Source organism: Pteropus vampyrus, unplaced genomic scaffold (genome assembly GCF_000151845.1).
Source record: "Pteropus vampyrus isolate Shadow unplaced genomic scaffold, Pvam_2.0 Scaffold220, whole genome shotgun sequence".
NCBI lineage: Eukaryota > Metazoa > Chordata > Mammalia > Chiroptera > Pteropodidae > Pteropus > Pteropus vampyrus.
The window spans coordinates 2,352,393-2,359,220 of record NW_011889001.1 but is presented as its reverse complement, the minus strand read 5'-3'; positions in this window follow the sequence as shown (position 1 = coordinate 2,359,220).

Below are 6,828 nucleotides of genomic sequence, written 5' to 3'. Positions count from 1 at the left end.
TGCTCTAGAACATGAGATGTAGCTTTCATCTTGGTTTCTTGAATAAAGAATCTTTTTCCTATAATAATGTCACCCTCTACTGAAAGTTTAGGATGTTGCTGCTCTTGTTTCTCAAAGACAAGGTGCTTGGCACTGAGAAAAATGCAATTACTAGTAATCATGCCTAGGAACGAGTCTTCTTTATTTTTCTTAATCTCTCTCCACTGGGCTTTGAATAGGGCTGTGCACATGGTGTGTGTTTCATAATTGTAGTTAGATGATTAATTCTGGTGATTCTGTGTCCTCATGAAAACTGCTATCTGGCCTGTAAATGTACATATCACAGCCTTTGAGCTCTGTGCAGAGCCAGCGCCCACTGTCTCGCACATAGAATTCAGGAGATTGGAAGCTAATCTAGTCTTTCTTCCATTCTATATGCCCAATGCCCAGAATAGTGCCTGGCATACAGGATATTGCTCTTGAATGTTTGTGAAGCAGGTTTACAAGTATAGAAAAATTTTTCAAAAATGAAATTATTTCCATCTATTATTTCCATCAGTTAGGATTGTTATAAGAAAATACTATAGACTGGGTGGCCTAGATAACAGAAATTTATTTTCTGGAAGTCTGAGATCAGGGTGCCATTGTTGTCAGGTTCTGATGAGAACTCTCTTCCTGGCTTTCAGGTTACTTTCTCACTGTCTGCTCACGTGGATTTATGTCAGCCTTTTCCTCTTCATATAAAGCCACCAACACTAATGAATTTAGAAGGTATGATGCTAAGTGAAATACCATAAGATTTCACTTATATGTGGAATCTAAAAACAAAATAAATGAACAAACAAAACAAATATACTCGTAGATATAGAGAACATTTTGATGGCGGCCACATGGGAGGGAGTTTGCGGGGATAGGTGGAAAAGGTGAAGGAATTAAGATATATAAATTGCTACTTATAAAAATAGTCACGAGATGGAAAATACAGCATAGGGATACAGTCAATAATATTATAATAACTACATATGGTGTCAGATGGGTATTAGACTTATCAGGGTGATCATTTCGTAAGTTACATAAATGTTTAATCACTATGTTGTACACCTGAAACTAATGTAGTATTGTCTGTCAACTGTAAATGAATAATAAAAATTTTTAAAAGGCTACCAATCTGATCAGAGTAAGACTCCACCTTTATGATGTCATGCAATCTTAATTATCTCCTAAAAGCCCTATCTCCAAATGTAGTTCTATTTAGGGCTTCAACATGTGACTATTGGGAGAAGGTTTCACAATTTGATTCATAAGACCATATATTCTGTTTCCAGGCTCGAGCCACTGTCTCTGCCATAATCACTTATTATCTAACCATAATCATTCTCAGACGTGGGTCAGCAAACAATGATCCAAGCGTCAAATCTGGCCCACCACCTGTTTTTGTGCAACCTGCAGGCTAAGAATGGATTTACATTTTAAAATGTTTGCAAAAAAAAGAGTCTAAATTAGAATATTTCATAACGTGAAAATTACATGATATTCACATTTGAGTGCCATGCTTATTCATTTAAATATTGTCTGTAGCTGCTTCTGCACTACAAAAGCAGAACTGAATAGTTGAGACAAATCTCTTGACCTAAAATATTTACTATCTGGCCCTTTACACAAAAATTTATGGACCCCAGTTCTAGACCAATGGTTCTCTGGGGAACTTGATAGAACTGTAAATTATCTGGCCTCATCTACTAAATCAGAAACTGTGGACACAGAGTCCAGCGATTTGAGTTTTAATAACCTCCCAAGTGATTCTGATGCACGTTTGAATTTGAGGACAACTGGTCTAGACTGGTGAACCGCATACTGAGATTAAAGCAGAAATTTGTCTTTATTAAGCGCCTACTATGTGTCTGGTCCCACGCTCACAGGCTGTGATTTGGTTCAACTAGCAAGAGACCAGAAAAAGACAATGTCAGGGAAATTCCTCCTGAGTAGCTGTTGTTTCCATTGCAAAGTGGCCGCCTGTCATAAAAGCAGCAGCATAAAGTGATCCCGTGCGTGATAGGCGATCCCATGGGGGGTTTCAGGCAAAATGAGTTCTTAAATATTTGATTTTCTCTCCAGTCACTGGCCGCTTTTCTATTTGGTTTGGGGCTGAAATAAGACAGCTTGTAAGTAACTGGAGAGGGTGTTTACCCAGTGAATTAGTTCGGCTTTCATTGTGCGAGGGATTAGCGCAGAGCAGTGGATGAGGCTCCGTTTCAGGTTAGAGGGGCTCGCTGTTCGCTAGCTCCAGGCCAGGACTAATTATCATAGGACTGAGGCCATTAAAGGGCTTAACTACCAGTGCCCCCTTCCAGGACTGGATTAGCTGTTAGCCTGCAGCTCTTGGCCGATAACCATTCTCAGGTCCGTCTGCTCTCTGCGGTGTTGTGAGCCTGAAAATGCAGCCGACTCACAGCTCAGAACTGCCAGGCACGTGGGCTTCCAGCCTGGAAAGCTCTGCGGCTTTGAGGGGCCAAGAATACACTTACCCTTGGGAAGGGCTGGAGATTGCCTGATGTCTCTCTCGTAAGGGATGTTTCTGGGAAGATGAAAAGGAGAGCCTGGGCAAGACAGGGCTGGGTATGGGGCCCCTGCCCTGCTCCAGGAAAGCCTAGGCACTTGTCCTGGGTTCCCGGGAGCCCTGCGCGACTGAAGGGCGGGCAGGGTGCGGGACTGGCTCTGCCACTGGTTCTCTCAGGACACCAGGACAAACGGATCTGGGCGTTCACGTGCGCTACCGAGCGTCACTCTTCCATGCAGACTTTTTCAGAGATAGAAGTGGATGGAGTCTGCACAATTGTGGGACAGAGTTTTGTTTTGTTTTCCCCCTCTGTGGAATGAGGCTAATAAGTTACCTCATTCCCCTAAATCTCGGTTGCTCATCTATAAAATCAAAATAACGTAGTGCCCAGTGAAAGGGCTGTCGGGTAGGTTACAGCGTCAGAAGCGCTGGTTCATTTCAGGGCTCAAGATGCGAGAGCGCTCACGCTGTTGAGAATCGCACCAGGAAGAAAGAAACCCCACACTTTCGTAAATCTGCAGGGAGGAAGGGGCATTAAAGATTTTCGAATTTTTTACTTCCTAAATTTTCAATCGAAGGGCCACGTTTAGTGTTAGCAACATTTGTAACATTCATTGAAAGAGCAAATAAAAATAAATACAAATCTCTCTCACACACAAAAAACTCCACAAAGATAAATATGTGAAGTAATAAATGTGCTAATTAACTAGATGGGAGGAATCGTTTCACAGCATATACAGATATCAAATCATCATGATGTATACTTTATATGTCTTACAATTTTATTTGTCAACTCAATAAAGCTGAACAATGACAGACAAGTCTGTAAAAGGAGAGACCATCCATCTGAAAGCAGTAATCAGACTTCTCACAATTATGGCAGAGGTCACCAGAGGGCCAAAGTCCACAGGTTTCAAGGGTTGTGTCTAATTGCCCACCTCACGTCTTAACAGAAAGATCAGCTGCTGTTTGCGCACCTCCAAAATGCTGCCGCACCTCCAAAATGCTGCCCTGACTTCCCATACAGCTCAATTCATTTCAGGATTGTTCTGATGAGAGAAAATAATTTTTAAAAACAGTGCATATATGAATCACCAAAATAACAGTGATTATTTCTGTTTGATGGCACTGCGAGTGACTTTTTTTTTCATATCGTCCATCTTCCTATAAAAAGTTCTACATTTACTTTTAGAAAAAAGTCTATGAGCATAATTAAATTTTTGGTAATTATATAACTTGTAATAATTAAATATTTTGTAAAACATTAAACCCAAAACTGTGTCTCTGTAACTTCCACCATTTTGATTCTTGTTCTAACCCTTGGTCTACAGACAAGTCTAACATTGCCCATTACAACTCTTCAAGTAAGTGAAATCAGCAGCCAGGTAGCCACCTCACAGAGAATGCACTAGTGAAAAAAAAATTGAATCAGAAGCGACTGCTTTCTTTAGGTGTACATTGCTGCTTCATTTTTCAATGTCGGCATCTAGATTGCTTTTTAAGGATACTTTAATAAGTCACAGCCAAATCTACCCAAGCCACTGGCCAGATTTCCAAATATTTTGGTTGAGGTTTTTTAAAAAGTCAGTTTCAGTAATTATTTAGAAATCAAATAAATACCAAGAATCTTTTCAGTTGCCTAATTATTACTATTAGTTTTTGAATTTTAAAATATTTGAACATCATTTGGATGTAGAAGGAATTTCTACAAAGCAACTATTGGTATATTTGAAAAGATGCCAAGCTCTGGAATTTGTTTTGTTTGTATATTGTTTTTAAAAAAGAGAAACTGGAAAAGTAGAATGCTTTCAGGCTATTATTTTAAAAGCTAACTAGAACAGGTCATGATAGAGAAATTGGAACTGGAAGAGTAGTGTTCAATATGGAAAATATTTGGATCGCGTCAACAAATATCTATTGAGCAAATTCCATATGCAAAGAACGGTGCTGAGTGCCATGAGGGACCCAAAATCTAGAGTAAGAGGGGATCTCTGCACATATGGTACTCATGATTTAGATGGGAATTGGCACATACATACTTTTAACAGAAAGTAGACTATAGTAAGTACTGAACTATAAGCAAAGTGCTATGGGAGTTTGAAGAAATGAGAAGTAAGGAACTCTGAGGTTTCTTGGAGGTGGAATAATTTGAACTTGGCCTTAAAGATTTGTTACTACAACTTTGTAAAACTAAGCTAATATAAGTTTCTACGGCACAGTGATTTGTAACCCAGTTCTCCCTTTTCTGGGAGGTACACGCAGAGTAAAATGAACGACATCAGAATTTCTCACTGATTAATCATCTGACACAAAGCATTATTTGACCCAGGAAAATTGTCAAGGAATAATTTCTGAAGCTATATTGAAGACAGATTCAAAATGTATATCATTTTGTTAAGAGCTAATTCAATTATAGGTTAGGTTATGGTAGGCAGATTGAGTCAGAGGTTTAAGAAGAAAAATGGAAATTCTGCCAAGCCATTTGTGTACCCAAGAGGTGCGTAAACACTCTAGTGATGACTGAGCAGGAGTCATCCTCATTTGTCCCTAGGACATTCTCAGAGGTTCCTGAGAACTCACACTCAGTGACTTATATTCTAAACTGGAAAATGCAGGTGCCCCAGGTAATCTTAAACCTCTAGAGCAGGGCATCTCCCTGACAATTTCACTTCCTGTTTGAGGCTATCGGAAGGTAGTGAACAAACTACCCGCGGTTAAGACCCCTACTCAGCTGGGTGAGAAGTCATAAAGCTTAAATCAGTTAGAGATGGATGGATGCTACATTTTCATTACACATGCAAGTGGTAGCAGGTTCAAATTTTGATTGTGTGAGGATTAAATGAGGATTTGAATAGGATTGTGTGTTAAGTAGGATTGTGTGAGGATTAAGTGAGGTAACGTATATAAAATGCTTAGCATGGTGCCTGGCAAGAGTAAGTACCAAACAAATGTAAGCTATTACCATCCTAGGTATATAATTTCATACTTGTTTGTGTACATAGGTGCATGTTTCCTTAACCAGTACTTATTTTTTTAGCTTATTTTGATTTTATTAAAAAGTGGTACTGACTTCTAGTTACAGAAAAATACATATTACCATATTTTATTGATTCTAAGCAACTTATTTTTCACATTTTAACACTGACATCTGAAAATCATGGTGTTCTCATTGCCTGAGCATGTACAAACTTGGTGGATATTCTTGATGATAGGACTGGATAACTGTAGCCCTTTAACATTTAATCAGCTAACAGTTTAAGAACCATTTGAGGAAGGAAAATGAATTCTTGTTGTCATCTGAAAATTTTTCTTTAACACATTATGGTGAGATCAAGAAAGCATCAGCATCAAAATTCACACAGTCGATAGAAGCAACTTGGAATAAAAAAGAAATCATAATGAAGTGCTTTCCAAAAACAGTTGCATCACCAACTCGTTTAATAAAATAAAATAATGGCATGAATAAAAACACGAATATCAGTAATTATGAGTCACTGGTGATTTAGAAGCATCAGACTGAGTGTAAAGCAGTTTTAAGACTACTTTGATTTTATTTTACTTATATTTCCCTTTTTTTGTGATAGCTGATAAAATTCTATATAAAAATAAATCTAAATATAAAAAAGTTTAAGCAATAAGATAACTTGGTGTTTAATTAGAAGCACTATCATTACTATCCCATCCTTGTGGTGGTACAAAAAATAACACTGTGTTTTATAATCAGTAGCAATTTAAATCCAATGAAAACTTTCCCATAACAAACATCAAAAAATGATGGATAAAGTATTCATTTCTAAGTGCAGAAAACCAAGAAGAAACTTGAAATGAGAAAAGGTAGCAAGTAAATATATATTGGGTTTGCTTTAAATTGAGGAAAGGAGGTATTGATTTTATGAACCTCGAAACTTGAGTTTGACCCAGTCAGGGACATGAGCTGAGACTCAGGGGCTGTATCAGGCAGAGAGTTAGACCTAGAAATTCTCATAAATTTAGGATCCATGAAGTGCTGTATCTTAAGGAAATCAGGAAAATAAACCATTCATTGGCACAGGGCGATGATAAGGATTTTTCTTTCTCTACTTGGGCTCATTCAAGGAGTCAAAGGAATATTCCAATGCATGGGCCTAACCTCATGTAGCTGTGGCATTTGAATCTATACTGTAGTATTTTCTTGGAACTGAGCCTAGAAATTAACATAGAAATTGGTCCTTTGGGACTCTTGAAAAAGCAAATGCAAAACTCTTCTGGAGGAAAGTTCCTATAATGTAGGCCACATAGATTTCTCACAGAAA